This window comes from Rhinolophus hipposideros (genome assembly GCF_964194185.1).
Source record: "Rhinolophus hipposideros genome assembly, chromosome: 3".
NCBI lineage: Eukaryota > Metazoa > Chordata > Mammalia > Chiroptera > Rhinolophidae > Rhinolophus > Rhinolophus hipposideros.
Genome location: NC_138049.1, coordinates 96886011 through 96901679, shown reverse-complemented (window position 1 = coordinate 96901679; position 15669 = coordinate 96886011). Strand labels below are relative to the sequence as shown.

Here is a 15669-nt window from a genome sequence, read left to right as displayed (position 1 = left end):
AGAGAGCTGGCTGCTGGCCAGCAGCACAGAGGGCGCAGCTGAAACTGGAGGTTTCACACAGGCACAAACCCCGTGGCTGTGGGGTTTCTGGAACAGGCCCTCGGCAGCCTGGATGTAGGACAGTCCTCCTAAGACTGAATTCGGGGACCCCAAACAGCTCCATCCATTTCCATCAAGGTTGCATCATTCTTTCAGACTTCCAGATTCTACCCTTTGAGGACTCCCTCTCTCCTCCGCCAATTCCTCCCAATGAAGAACAAACCATGCCTCTCACACTATGAGAGCACTGCTACTTACTGGCTGAGTACCTACTATACGCTTGGTGCGACACAAGTTAAAACCCTCCCACAAGAATTCCTGTGAAGTGTTTTCAGCTTCTATTTACAGATGATAAAACTGAGGTTCAAGAGATTAAGTAATCTGCTCAAGGTCACACAGGTACTAAGTGACAGAGCTGGGATTTGAAACCGTCCATCTTTCTATCTACTTTTCTTCTTATTTTATTTTATTGGGGAATATTGGGAAACAGTGTGCTTCTCCAGGACCCATCAGCTCCAAGTCACTGTCCTTAAATCTAGTTGTGGAGGGTGCAGCTCAGCTCCAAGTCCAGTTGCCATTTTCATTCTTTAGTTTCAGGGGCGCAGCTCACCAGCCCATGCGGGAATTGAACTGGCAACCTCGTTGTTGGGAGTTCACGCTCTAACCAACCGAGCCACCATCCGAACGCCCCCTCTCTATCTTCTTTTCTATATTCATGTCACTACTGTAGCCCAAGCCCTCAACATTTCATCCCTAAAATTCAACGGGATAAATGTTACCTAACTCACCTCCCAGCAACCCCCATTTACAGTGCACACTTCCAGATGAACCTTCTTCTGGCGCTCTTTTCACCTATCCCCGTCCTATTCGATTGGCTCTGGTGGCTCCCCAATACAGGAAAATTTCAAACTCCACAGCCATCCCTTGGGATCCTTCATAAACACGCACACCCCCTTCTTCAATTTTGTAGCCCATACGTACCCCCTGCTCCACCCCATCCAGTAAGCTCCTCCCCTTTCCATGACCCCCACATCAAGGTCCCAGTGCTGGGCACATTCCTCCCCCTGCAGCTCCCCCCTCTGACCAGCCTGCTCCCCTGCAGTCCACTGAGCGGCACCACCCCAGCTTGCAGAGCTCACCCTGCTCTTCTGAATCTACTGTATTTAGCTTCTCTTGGCAGGTGTTCCCTTTGCCCAAGTAGACTGCAAACCCCTTGAGGATAATTAACATCTGTGTTGAAAACGCCTGGAACTGCACACTACTCAACACAGGGTCTTCACTGGAAAACATGACTTGATCCACAGAGCAATGCTGATAAAACTCAGAGAATATCTTTCTAGTGTTTCAGAAAATACAAGAGACCTGGGATGGGTAAGAAAAGGGACTCAGGGCCTTCTTGAGGTTTTTGGAAGCACACCTATTCTTCTTTTGCAGGAGCACCCAGAGTCTGGCACCCTAAACAGCTCTCCTAACAAGGTGAAAAGTGGCTGGATTTAGCTCTCCCCTTCTCTTCCAGCCCTTATACACTTGGTATCCTTTCTTAGCTACCCCGTCACACACTTTCATAGACAAAGAGATTCTATCTTCTTCCCTTTTCAAGGAAGAGCTTGAAATGTGAGACGTCTGGCTCAGGAGAGTTTATGGTGACCAGCAAAATGGTTAGTGCCGGGTGTCCAGAAATAGGAAAAAAAATTCTCCATTCTGGGAAATTGGGACTTGGTCCTCACCCACTTCGATCGTCAGCCATGGACCACACAACAATTCTGGGATTCCCAGGGCCACACGGGGAGAATGGCTGGGTAAAGTGAAAGTCAGCAAAGCACTCAGGGCCATCAAATCACACACCCCACACAGACAGAATGAGCAGCACCAGAATAGCAAGGGTCTGAGAGAAAACTGTAGACACCAAGGTGATGCTATCTCCAAGATGTCCAATAAGAAATCAAGATCTTCCCACACCAGTGGAACCAAGGGCGTAGTGTGGGCCTCATGACATAGCTGAAATAACAGGAGCTCTAGAGTTGGGTCTGGGATCGAATCCTGACTTAGTCACCCAGTGGCTGTCCAACCTTGGGCTGGTCACTTCACCTGTCTGAGCCTGGTTCTGCATGAACTAACATGAGGCCTAAATAAAACAAGCAATGTATAAAAACACCTCGCCCAGTGCCTGGCATTATATAAAGGGCCCAAAAAGTGTTGTTCCCCTCCCTCCTTCCAGCTTTTTCAGATCTCACGGCCCCAACCCTCACTAATCAGAACAAGTACGGAGGCTACAGAGCATTTCCCAGCGAGAAGGTCTGCAAAGGCTGGCAAAAGTCAGCAAAAGGGAGAACAGAAGGGCCACCCCATGGCCGCTAAGTGAGAAACGCTGGACCTCTGTGAGCGCCTAGGTTTCAAAACACACAATGCTTTGAGCCTCAGACCAAACCCAAACAGGAAGTTTGTGACAAACTTAGCAAACACGCATGCACAACTGCAGGAGGTTGCACCCCACTCAGAAAAGACAAAAACCAGCACTGTGTGTGTGGAGGTGGGGTGGGGGGGTCAGTGTGGAATACAAGGGTTGTGCCTGGCCATGTTCCAAATGCACAGAACTCTTCTTCCTGGGTGCCAGGGAGCTCCTTACCCCAAGCCCTGGGTCAGTCACACAGAGCTGCTCTGGTTTTCCAAGGCCAAGGTCTGTAGCAACTCCCCACTGTGCCCCTCTCCCACCTCCTCAGGCATGTAGGACATCGGACACTCTGAACAGTCGTGAGGGGCCTGGGTGACAGGTGTGTGGGGTCATTTTTCAGCTGGGAGAACTCAGCACAGAAAGAGGCAGTGATGTGCCAGGGTCCCACAGCTTCTCGATCTCCATGTGGCTGCGTGGCCAGTGTGTTTCATCAGGCCCCCTCCACAGTGGGGTCCTCAGGCTGCCATGTTTCTCTCCTGTGAACTCCTGTCTGACCCTAACATTTTCACGTGCACCACGGACACGGGTACGCGGCGCTATAACTTCGGTTCATTTCTTTGCAAACGTGGGCAAAGATGGACACGCCTAACCTCCATGATTTGTGTCCCATCTCCCCAACCAGAGTGAACACTTGGTGGTTCCTTCCTCTTTGTTCACAATGTCCCAGCATCTGTGGATTGAGCCTTGATACGAGGTGGGTGGGCTCCAGAAAATACTCAGTAAATTAATAAGTAACATCAGTACCATTTCTACGGCCCTGCCCCCCATTAGGTTGTGTCCTGCTGGTCTCAATCCACCCTCAGCACACAGGTCCCTGGCCCCACCCCTCCTGGGTGAACGGCCCAATTATAAATTCAGTCTCCTGACTGTCAGCTTCACTGCCCGCCCCCACCCTCGGCACCTCCGGCAGGGCAGTGGTTTCCCCACCTCCCCAAGTTAGGTTCCTTTTTAAAAAAAAAATGACTCATTTAGGAAGACAAAACCAAAAACTTCAATGGTAAAGATAAAACAGCACCGAGTCTCTTTAAACACCTCCTACTCCATGCAGAATTTAGATCTGATAAAGCCTCCCCAAACTGGACCTCCTAATTTGGAACTTACAGGATACACAAATCTTCTAGCAAAAACATTTCCAGTAATGTCTTCTCTCTGAACTTTTCAGGGTCTTCTTTATAAATGGATGTGGCTTGAGGCCTCCAGTCAGTAGCTTTTTCAAAATGGGAATAAAAAATTAAAGTCCATGCTTTCAACTCCTGGGTCAAAACGGAATTATTTGATGTTTTATTATGATTCTGACTTACTGGTGAAAGAACGTTAGCATTACCTCATTGACCTAATGAGAATTATGGGGAGTTTTTCATAAAAAGACTTCTTGGTATGTAAGAAGTTTACAACATTTGTGCACAGTATTTGAAAGGTACAAAATTATAATGCAATACATAGAATCACAACCCTTTAGGGCTAAAATGAGCAATTAGGATGATCCAGGGGTTCTCAAACGTTGGCTGCATTAAAAAAATTCCCACTCCCCGAGATTTGGATCCATTTGGACTGGAGTGGGGCTCTGGTATTGGGGTTTTAAAGCAAGTTTCCCAGTGATTTTAATGGGCATCCAGGGTTGAAAATCATTGATCTAGGGCAGATATGAAAATTGAGATCAGAAGAAATTAAGGTGCAGTCCAAGGCTGCTCGGTCAGAGACAAAACCAGAACCAAACCTGACACTTACAGCCCCAGTCCAGTTCTGCAGTGTTGCTCAGATTTTAAGTATTTACAGATTTGTGAATATCTTGTTGGTTTTTGAATTTGGGGGACTAACACAGAGTTGCCGACTTTTTCTTTTGTCAAGCAAGGGTATTTTTATAAATACCTACCAATTACTATCACTGCTTCCTGACAAGTCTCTTGCTCATTTGCATACTGTCACCCTCTGCATCCCAAGCCCCTTCCAGGAGGTAAGCGTTGACCAACACAGTCTCACTCACCTCTACTCACCCTGCTCCTCACCAACACCTGTGTGACACATCCAGACAAAACCCAGGCCTCAGAAAGTCTCCATCTCCTCCTTTCCCTAACTTCACAATTTCTATTTCTGAAAATCCCTTCACGGAAGACAAACTACTTCCCAGTCCCGCTAAACCTTTCCTTCTGATTGACATCTGACAGCTAATATTTGTACCAGTTACAACAACCAGGATTTACAGTTTGTTTCTCCATATACATTATCTCTTCTAAATTTCTTCCTCATCAAAGATATAGCAGAAACTTTTAAGGAGAGATACCTCTGAGGAGTAGAATCAGGGGGGAGGAGGGCAAGGGGAGTTCTCTTTACACCTTCCGTTTGAATTTTGGACAAGTGTGTATTTTTTAAATGGGACAAAAATCACACACACACACACACACACATACACACACACACACACACAGAGAGCAAGTTACAAAATATATGTATGGTTCGCTTCCACTTTGTAAATACAGAAAATCGTTCGGGAAGGCTCCGTACCCAAGTTCTAAATATAAATGATATCTGGGTGGTAGAATGATGGGTGACATTCATTTCACTTCCCTTTCCTCTTTATTTTTATTATGTTTTATTTATGTAATAAAGGAATAATGATCATTTAAAACCCGAACCAAAGCATTATCTGATCTCTGGAACTTATAAAGTACCGAGAAGCAAAGGCTCCAGAGCCGGTCCCAGTCTGGCATGTAGAAAAATCTCCTTTTCGTAAAATGGAAGATTTCTCCCCCGTCTTGCCCTGGCTTCTGTCCCCTGCCTAAGGCAGAGTCTACTGCTGCAACTGACCCCAAGCCTGCCTCAGGTCCTGCCAGCCCCCAAGAACAGATGTAGAAGAGGTGCCCTAGCACAGCTGTCAAGCCCCTTCTGAGACCTGTCTGACTTCCTTACCTTCATCTCCTCCTGCTCCCCGAGTTTCAGCCACATGGACCAATTGTGTCTCCTCTAAGTGTCTCCTCTGATCCCATTTCTAAGTCTCTACCCAGGCTGTGTCACCCACCCCTATGTGGTTTCTTCCCAAGTCTTCACCAAGGCAAGCAGCCATACCTACTCCAAGTAACATTTAAACCTACAACTTGTAGATCAGGAGCCCAGAAACTCTTTACATGGAGTGTACACTGTGGAATTCTCCGCAGTCTCCACTCTTCCCTAATGCCTGGAGCATGTCCAAGGCCCAGCAGAGAGACAAATCCAAAGACGCTTAACAGCAAAATGTACAAGGGCCAGCAAAGAGAGGCCTAAGCAAAGGGTTCTCCACCTCTCATCTGCTACTCATCCTTCCAACTGCTTCCCCACAATTTGCTCTACCCTTCCAGTATCTAGTTGGGTCTAAGCCAACAGGAGTGGGTGGGAAAAATAGGAATAGAGAAAAAAGAAATGAAATTAAGCAATACCACACTGAGGCAGGCTGAGGTCCTCCCAGGGCAACATTAAGTCTTCCTAAGTGGTCTTGGGTCACTTTTGACGGGGCCAGGGGCATGGTGCTTAACCCTCTCCTTGATGTCAGCCCCAAACGGGAAGGACGTTTGACAATTATCAAAACTTCTGGAGACTCTCAAGAGACACTTCTGAAGAAATTGGAAACTCCAAAACACAGACTGACCGTGCTCCACCCAGATGCCTCTGTAACCTGTGGGGCCTTTTGGGAAACCCATGTGGAGGGTATTAGACTGGCACCCATGCCCTGTCCTGTAAGAAGGAAGCTTTTACCAGTTTTGGCTCTTCCTTCACGTCCATTAGGCCTGACTGCTTGGTTGATGCTACCTTCATCTGTCCATGGAGAAACGCTGCTCTGTAAAAGTGTTGTGCTGTTTTAGGTAGGGCTATGTGCCACCTTCTCTCCTCCACACATTCAACTAGACTCTAGGCTCCTACTGGACTCAGCTCTAGCTTCTTCTTCCTCCTAAAAAATCCTCCATTGGCTTTCAGTGGCCTTTTACTAACCAAGTAGAAAACCAATCCTCAAATCTCTCAGCTCTTATCAGTTGGAGTCTCCTTGGGAGATTGAGGAGATCTCTGCATGCACACTAGCTGGGGAACACCCTGCCTCTGGAAAGGTTTGTGTTTGGGTGGGTGGGGGTTGGAGAAGATCTCATAGAGGAAGTGAGATCTGAGTTGGGTCTTGAAAAAAGGGTTCAATTGGGTTCAAGTGGAGAGGAAGTGGGAAGACCATCCCAGGCAGTGGAACCAGCACACACGTGGCACTGACCACAGGGTGGGGAGGGCCCCACTACGGAGGAATGAGACCGTGAGGCAGTGAGAGATTATGAGTATGCATTCAGGAGGCAGACAGACTTCGCTCTGCCTCTTGTTAGCTATGCAACTGGGCAACTTACCAACTCAGTCCCGCATGCTTTACCAGCAGCATGGTGATGAGGGTAACAATGGCACCTACATGCTGGGGTTATTGGAAAGATTCGATGACAGAATGCATGTAAAATGCTTACGACGCTCAGGGCCTGCCATCAATGAATGTTACTGTATGTGTGATTCTTGCTACAGTCGAAACTACCCAGTACCCATCCTGCTGATGCAGACAGAGCACTTTCCTCTTTATAACAGCCATGGTGCTAGGAAGAAGGGAACGCTGGTTGGCTGACTGGTCACATCCTGAGTAACCTAAGAAGTGTAAGTAAGAGCCAGCTGAACATAAGAATGCCCAGGCAGCCAGGGTATTCTTCACTAAACTCTCTCTCTCTCTCTCTCTCTCTCTCTCTCTCTCTCTCTCTCTCTCTCTCACACACACACACACACACACACACACACACTATTTTCTACCCATCCTGGACCACCAACTTCCTTGTAATAAATACAAATTTATTTCCTTCTTCCTCTCACCTCTCCACAGTTTGGCATTGTGTCCCTTCAGCACCACAACTGTAGTGGGGTGGGGTGGGGGGTTGTGGGGGTGGCGCCTGCTCCTCAACTCTGGAGCTCCCACCTCCTGGCCTAGGGAAGGTAACAGCTTCCTACTGTTGCCAGCCCTGGGGTGCCTCACTAACCTTGGGTTTCCCTAACCTGCCCACACTTCTGTAAACACTCCCCTTCATTAGGTCTCTCCAGTTAAACCCTTAGCATGTGCCAGCTGTCTCATGCTGGGACCCTGACTGACAGAGACAGGCCGATTCACCCAAGGCAGCAGGAGGCACAGGGCTGAAGTGTCTTCCTCTTCCTCCCTTCCTCTCTTCAGAGGCAATGTGAATGGCAGTATTTAAGATATAAGCACCAATGCCTTTTTTTTTTTACCCAAGAGCAATCACGTGCGAATTTACTATCACTAGGAATCGAGATAAAAACTCAAGAAGCTGAGGGAAAAGCAAAACCCAGGCAGGGCATATGCAAAGGCCCTGGGCTCCTCCAAACCCATCACACAACGGAGCTCCTCCAAAGTGACAGAATCTTCTAGATCAGTACTTGGTACACAGCAGGCACTCAGTAAATATTTGCTGACGCGGATCCTTCTGGCTAAGGATGGAAGCCTGAAATCTAAGACATCTTTCAAAAAAGGATACTCCACGGAAGCAACTACTCCATGGGGCAGCTCCTGGGATGTCCTGAGCTCATCATCTCACATGACATGAAGCTCTGAGATGCCCCCATCCATATCCAGCAGGAGTTCAGATTCCCGTCCATCATATCACACATGCCATTTCCTTGTCTCTTATCAATTAATGACTGAGGCTTATAGTTTACCCCGCATGTCTCTTGCTGATTTCGTCACTCCTACTCCCTCACAGGGCCAAACACAGCCTTGGTTCAGGGCAATTCAGAAGCATTAAGTGTTTACTGTGTACAGGAATTGTGCCAGGCACTGGAGATCCAAAGATGATTAAGATAAAGGTCTCGGGATCTGAGAACCACACAAACATGAAGGATGAGGGCTTACTACTGACTAAGGGGATTCTCAGGAGAAAACACTTGAACTACACTAGGAGTTGAAGGGTGGGGCTGCGACAATGGGGAAGGAGGAGGAAGGCCACAGATGTGAAGAGGAGCATAGGGCAAGGACAAGTAGGACCAAACTGATAGGCCTGAGAGCAGAAAAGAGCTGGGTAAGGTGTTTGTCTCAAATTGGGACCACCTGATACAAAAACCAACCTCACTGGGTGGCCGGTTGGCTCAGTTAGTTAGAGTGCAGTGCTTAGTACACCCAGGTCGCCGGTTCGATTCCCACATGGACCCGTGAGCTGCGCCCTCCACAACTAGATTGAAAAAACAACAACGACTTGACTTGGAGCTGATGGGTCCTGAAAAAACACACTGTTCCCCAATATTCCCCAATAAAAATTAAAAAAAAAAAACAAAACCCATCAACCTCATTAACGAGAGAAATGAAATCTGACCAGTAGGGTATTTCCTCCCAGCAGCCTCCAAAGCCAAAACGTCCCCCTTTGGAAAACGTTAAAGGTAGCCTGGCCAGGTCAGGGCAAAGTTGCTTGTCCTGAATGGAATGTTTCTTACCCTGCCACTCACCACCAAGCGGGCCCTGCCTTGGGATCAGCTGGATCCGTGTGTGGAAAGGGGACCTAGCCACCCCTAGCTCCAGAGCCACTGAGAACACCCTTACCCCACAAAAAATAAAAAAACCTTCCACACATGCTTGCTCTTACTTGGAATTCTAAAATTAAACGTTCATCCCTCTCACCTAAAAGCTTTCTCCCTTTATAAGCTAATATGCAAATGCCTTGGGAGAGGCTAAGTCTTAGCAGCCACATATCCGCTTAGCATGAATGCTTCCAGAAGATCTTTCCTGGAAAACAAGCTTTGCATAAAGGGTGCTCAACAGATTATCTGTGACTGAGGGGGAGGCAGGAAGGAGAGAAGGGGGCTCCCGCACTGAACCAACAACACCCACCAAGGGCAGAGGGGTAGAGAGTTTCAAAAGACTTTTTTTTTACTACGTTTTTAAATTCAGATATAATTCATGACCCATAAAATGTACCATTTAAACTGCACAATCCAGCGGTTTTTAGCATATTCATAAGGTTGTACAACCATCGGTACTACCTAATTTCAGAATATTTTCATAACCCCCAAAGAAACCCCATTAGTAGTCACACCCCATTCTCCTCTTTCCCTGGCAACCCTTTTCTCTCTCTAGGGACTGGACTTGCCCATTCTGGATATTTCATACAAATGGAACCATACAATAGATGGTCTTTGTGTGAGGCTCCTTTCACTTGGTATGTTTTCAAAGTTCATCCTGTTGTAGCATGTGTCCGTACTTCATTCCCTTCTCATGGCTAAATAATATTCTCTTGTACATATGTACCACATTGTGTTTACCCATCAAAAGACTTTTTAAAGGGCCAGTACCTTTGGGGCTGCTTGGGCAGTGCAACCATTTGTACACTACCCTTCTCTGTTCCTCCCCCCAGCACTCGTGGACCAAACCCTCCACACTGGGCTGGTGTGATTTTCCAAACACACAGTACAGCGGCTCAGGTCAGTAACCCTGTATCACACCAGCTGTGACAGAAACAACTCAAATTCCTTCTGAGGGAATTTGTCATGACTCTTAAAACGTGTTGTATAAATCTCCATGGTCCTGGTAACGGAAGATGCAAGAGCAGAGCTGGCTTCCCCGGGCCTGTGACCTGTGCAGACTCACAGGGCCCCGTGCTTGTCTTAATGCACTGCTGTCACCGTCTTGGAAGTCTTAAGTTTTAAACAAGAGGCCTCACCTTTGCATTTTTCACTGGGCCCAGCAAATTATGTAGATGGTCCTGGGCAAGAGGCAGGGGTTTGGGAAAGGACTGAAACTTGACATGATTCCTTAAGAGACTGCTGCATGACAGCTCACCCAGTCGGGTAGGATGCTGAGAAGGGGGACTGCAGGTAAATTGGGGAGAAGTGGCAGGTCTACCTACTGTAATGCTGAAAACCCAGCTTACAAACAGCCCAAGACCATGTCTTCCTATCCTGAGGGCTAACAGTTGGCTGCTAAGGCCTCCACGTAACAGCCAGACTAGTTGAAAGTAAATGTGATAAGTCAACTCTGTACAGGCTTAGACTGTAAAGTAGGGGGGACTCAAACTGAAACTTGTTTGATCTTGTAATCACTTATAGGTTAAGATCAAGAAGAAAGAAAGAAAGAGGGAAAAAACCACACTTACTAAAGTAACTGGCACTGAGAAAACTTTTTAAACATCTACTCTTCTAAATAACTGTCACCTTTATTTCCAGCATATGAAGGAAGCCAGGGTTTCGCCAAAAATATGGTATTTGATCCAAAGAGAGGAGTAAACTTAAGACGCAGCTGTCTATGTTGATGTCTAGATGGGACCTTAGGAATAACCCATCCATATCGATCCCCAGGAGCCTTGACCCCCCCACCCCTAAATTTAGTCCAATTCTCATTTTGTAGATGAGGAAGCTATGCTGTGAGAGGGGAAGTAACCGGCCAGGGCCACCCACAAAAAAGGGGGCAGGACCAGAACCTGGGAGCTTACAGCTTCCCCTTCCAACCTCCCAATTTCATGAGTCCAGCCAAAACTCATATACTGGGTGTATGCCCCCGATTTTCTCCTGGATCCTCAACTCGAATCTTCTAGTACTTGTCTTTGTCACTGGGGAAAGAGAGTCAAATTGTACAAAAAAACTGAAACTTTTATTTAAAACCCTAAGGAAGAAGATATGGCTTCCTTCCACCAGTGCAATATTCCATCATTTGGTGAAGGGTCAGAGAGCTCCAATGTAGGTTTCAGGGCCTTTCCATATCCAAGGCATTTAGTAAACAGTTTTTCTGGGAAGAGTGAAGTTTAACCCAGTTTTTTCCAGTGATAGGTACAAAGATCATGCAGGGTGCGTGGAACTCTGGGGCAGACCGGAAGTGCTACCATCTCATCACACCAAAGAGACAGGTCCAGACGACCTCTGGAAAGTAATGGGACTCGACCACCCCATCAAGTTTCATCTTTTTTTCTAAAGCACAGACAAACCAAATCAAACCATCCTTAACACCAAGTGCCTGGATTCCTTCGATCTCAATTTTTTTATCCTCCCTCCCTTCCTCCTTCCCTCTTTCCCTCCTTTATTCTTCCATGCCTCCCTCCCTCCTTTCCTCCTTTTCTTCATTGAACAAATAGATTCTGAGCACTTACTATGTGCCGGGCACGTTCTGGTTGCTGGGGACACAGCAGTGAACAAAACAGATCGTGTTTTAGATTTACGTTCTGAAAGGAGGAAACAAGGAAAAGAGTTAATAAATGAATAGATACCATGTAAGATGGTGAAAAATTCTCTGGAGAAAAACACAGCAGGACAAGAGTGCCAAGGAAGGAGGGCATTTTATTTAGGATGGCCAGGTTAGGGCTCTCTGAAGGAGGGGAAGCAGTGAGCCATACAGTTATCTGGGGGAAGGTATTCCCGGCAAAAGGAGCAGCAAGTGCAAAGGCCCTGAGGTGGGAATGTCCTGGTTCGTTCGAGGAACAACCAGGAGTCTAGTGTGGCTCTGAGCAATGGAATAACTGACCTGACATAGGCTTCACCAAACCCACCCTGACGGCTGTTATTACCAGGCTGCCTGTGCTAGGGGACTAGATTCAGAAACCAGATCTAGCCCAGCCTCTTAAGCAGCAGTGCAAAAAACAGTTCCCTTCTCTGGGCCTCCACACTTTCCTCTGTGAAATGGGAAGATAGGACTGGATGTCTAATGTCCCTTCTATAACATTCTCATTTTCTGACCCTACGATGGATTGCCCAAAGGGTCTCACCCTCCGACTTGGAGAAAGGCAAGGAACAACAGCCAAGGGTCAGAAGCCCCCCACAGCTCCCCACTGCCTCCCCTGACTGACAGCAAATTTTCACCCCACAAAAGACACAGCTCTCTAGGGAGAAAGGTCCAGCCCAGGAAGCAGCCACGTCAGCAACGTCCTCTAAAGATTACGAAGGGTGACCACTAAAGATAGCGCAGCCTGCACACATGTTTCAGGGTGGGGCTCGGCCTGCAGAGGCCGGTGAAAGCGGCTGCTACAGCCAAATCAGGAGGCACTGCTGCATCTGCTTCTTCCCTGGGCCGCCACAGCTCGTCTATCTCCCCCACTGTTAGCATGGAGCGAGAAAGGACAGTTATGAGATTAAGAACTGGTCCATTCCATCATTTCCTTAAGGGTTCTGTGTCACACATCATCAAACTGGGTCAGTAAGCAAGACTCAGGTCTCCCTCATGAGGCTGCACAAGCAGGGTTTGTCTCTCCCCATCCGAATGGGAGCTCCCCAAGAATACGAACTATCTCACCCAGCAGACTGGGAATTCGTCCTATGCCTCTTCTGACGCCGCCTCCTCCATCAGACTGGGGGCTCCATGAGGGTTGGGGCTGTATCTCCCCCCACAGATTGGGAGCGCCTGACGTCAGGGACTGTGACACCCCCATTGGACTGGAAGCTCCTGGGGGACAGGGCTTATCTGCCCCTTTGCTTCCGCTGCCCCCTGCATCGCAGAAGTCTTCCGTATATTCAGTGATTTCTTAAAACAAGGTGCTGATCGAAGCACTCGAGATTGAATCTCCCACCCATACATGAGACCCTGTGATCCCCGGCCATTAAATAATCCATGAAAATGATCTAAATACAAACCTCCAAGCTGAATGAAATTAAAAGTTGGCTTCACTGAACAATGTTTTGGTATCCTGTTCATATGTTCTGGCCAGAGGCTGTCCCCATTTTATAAATAACCCTTTCTGAGGAATGTGGCTGAGGCCAGGCTGAAATGCACCTAGGGAGCCTACTAGCCCAGGCCTGACCAAAGCCAAATTCTGCATGGAATGCGGGCCCACAGCCCAGAGACAGCCATCCCCGCAGCTTCCAACTTGGGCTTTTCCAAGGCAGTCACACCAAAAGATGTGGTGGGGAGTGGGAAAATGGCTGTGGGAATTGAAATCAGAAGAGTGGAATGGGGAGGAGACTCATCTCAGAGAGACAGGTCCATGCCTCCCTGAAAAGACTGGAGGAGGATGGGGGTGGTGAGCAGAGACGGGGTCGGCTCAGCAAAAGCTCCTGGAGCCTCCGGGGAGAAGCAGAGCCCACCCTCCCCAGGCAGGGGAGGGGCGCTGGTGTACATGTGGACTCAGGGAAGCCACTATGGGCTCCCATGGCATCTGAGATACTGGCTCATTTTCACGATGGGTTTCCACAGAATTGCAAAGGAGGGGCAAGAAGGTTGGAACTTCCAAAGGCTGAAACCAATAATAGTAATAGTAAATAATAATAACAACTAACACAAGCACTGTGCTAAGTCCTTTCCACAAACTCAGCTGATCTTCACAACTGATGCTAATTCGACTGCTTGTTTACAGATGAGGCAAATGAGGCCTGCCCAAAGTTACACAGACGGGAGGAAGATTTCAGCTGGGCAGCCGGGGTCCCCAACACGTGCTCCTAGCCACCCCCTCTCTGAAATCAAAGAGGGAAATCCTAGGGTATTTCTGCTGGCCCCCCTGAACCTCTGGGTTGAAAGGCCATCATCCGGCCACAGGCATCTTGAAGGCTTGGGAAACTGGGGTGCTGGAGACTCAGACAGCCCAGCAGGGCCCAGTGCCCGCTTCCCACCGTGCTGAGAGCCTGGAGACCCTGAAAATGCCACCCTGCTGGCATTGATGACTCTTTCCTTTCAGGAGTCTCAGGTTAAAAAAAATTCTTCCCTTTCTGTATCTGGCATATTCTTAAGAGTGAAAGGAGAGAGCAGGAACAAGTGGAAGTGACAGGTCTTAGCTGCCATGGGAAGCACACAGGGTGTCTGAAACTCAGAAAACATAGGAAAGACATTTTTAAACGGTGTGCTAGTTACATTTTCAAACAAAATCCTCAATGTGTTTTTCCTCAACCTCCACACCTTTTCAGGTGAAGTGCATCTAAATGTAACACATTGGTGGGTCTAACTGGGACACTGCAAAGGGTCCAAAATGTCTGAAAGCTGAAGGGAAGAGTGGATCGATTGTATTTTTTTCCCAGATTAACAACTGGACCCCACTGCTTTACGTGAGAGCTGTTCTTGTATTGACACTATTGGCATTTCAGGCCGAAAAACGCTTTGTTGTGGGGGCTGTTCTGTGCACCGTGGGATGTTTAGCAGCGTCCCTGGCCCCTACCCACCAGACGCCAGTGGCACTTCTCCTCCACCCCAAATGTAACAATCAAAAAAATGTCCCCAGACATCGCCAAACGCCCCGGGGCAGCGGTGGTAGTGGGATGGGGGCGGGAGGGGGGGGGGCAAAAATCACTCTTGGTTGAGAACCACTGCTTTCTGTTTAAACTTCAATGAAAAGGTGTCTCAAGGTTGTAAAACAAAACATAGAGCATGGTGCTGAAAATGTAACTGCCATACTACTGAAAAATAAGCACATTCTATTGTCCCTGACTTCTCCGGCACCAAGTATTTGACATTTTTCAGTGTAGCTGCCATGCCTCTTTCCCGTGACTCTGCTGAAATGCGCATGCTCAGTACTCTGGATGCCCACGCCCCACTCCATCGCCCAACCCCAGCTTCCGCCATCTTATGTCCATCCCCCAAAGCCATCAATCCTCATGTGTTCCACACACCAGTAGGCACTTGCTCTCTGCCTGAGTCAGGCTGCTGCCAGCTCTGCAGGGGTGAGACGAGAAACCACTAGGGCTTGGGGACTCCACAGCCTCAAAGGCCGCAATGGCCACACCCAAGAAAATGCACCCATTTTCCTCACCAGGGCAGTCGATCCATCCCACTCTCCAAAGCCTCCTTTGAAAATATAGTCTGCCTCAGGCCCTGGGAGTGAGCAATGCCAAACACAGAAATGGGTCACTGGATACCAAATTAAAATGATTGTGAAAGACCAACATCCTGATTGAAACATGGGCAAAGTATATAAATTGCAAGAAAAGGAAATAGAAATGGATTTTAGACTTGTGGGAAAAAAATGCTCAACCGCACTCATAAAAGAAATGCAAATGACAACTAACTGAGATACCAATTTTTATCTATCAGGTTGGCAAAGATCAAAAAGTTTGATAACTCACTGTGTTGGCGAGGATACCTCATTCATTAAGGGTGTTGGTGTACATCGCTACAACCTTCTTGAAAGGGTACTTGCAATGTCTACCAAAATCACAGACGGATATATGCTTTTACCAGCAATTCCACTTCTAAGAATCAATCGTGCAGACATACTCCCACACATGCAAAATGG

The 15669-nt window shown here is 47.8% G+C and overlaps 1 protein-coding gene across 3 annotated transcripts in view; it reads right to left on the bottom strand.

The window, feature by feature from the left end:
- Positions 1 to 15669, bottom strand: part of TRERF1 (transcriptional regulating factor 1) — a 190898-nt gene that overhangs the window by 116557 nt on the left and 58672 nt on the right. For all 3 annotated transcript variants that reach the window (XM_081033312.1, XM_081033314.1, XM_081033313.1), the window contains exon 3: positions 11611 to 11682. The gene's annotated coding sequence lies outside the window, so the exon portion shown is untranslated. The remainder of the gene's footprint in view (positions 1 to 11610; positions 11683 to 15669) is intronic.